Source organism: Penaeus monodon, chromosome 19 (genome assembly GCF_015228065.2).
Source record: "Penaeus monodon isolate SGIC_2016 chromosome 19, NSTDA_Pmon_1, whole genome shotgun sequence".
NCBI lineage: Eukaryota > Metazoa > Arthropoda > Malacostraca > Decapoda > Penaeidae > Penaeus > Penaeus monodon.
Genome location: NC_051404.1, coordinates 38,341,303 through 38,341,611, shown reverse-complemented (window position 1 = coordinate 38,341,611; position 309 = coordinate 38,341,303).

Sequence of the window (309 nt, the reverse complement as noted above, 5' to 3'; positions counted from 1 at the left end):
CACACGGAACAAATATATATCACAGATAGCAGCAAAAGACGCGGTTGAATTGACCCACGAAGAGATCTTTCTTGAGCTGGCCTTCCCGCTGCGTTCCAAGGCCTTTGTTATTCTACAACTGTGTGTCTGGGATGTACGTTTAGCAAATCTCTCCTCCTGGGCTCCTTTGTCGCTTGTTATTTGCTCTCTTCAGCCCCGCATTGTTCTACGAAAAGTAATTCCTTCTCCGTTCTCCAAGGGTTAGGATATTGTTCTCTCTTTTCGGCGGTTCGAAAGGAAAGGAATTTTTAGTATTGGAGATTCACGTCG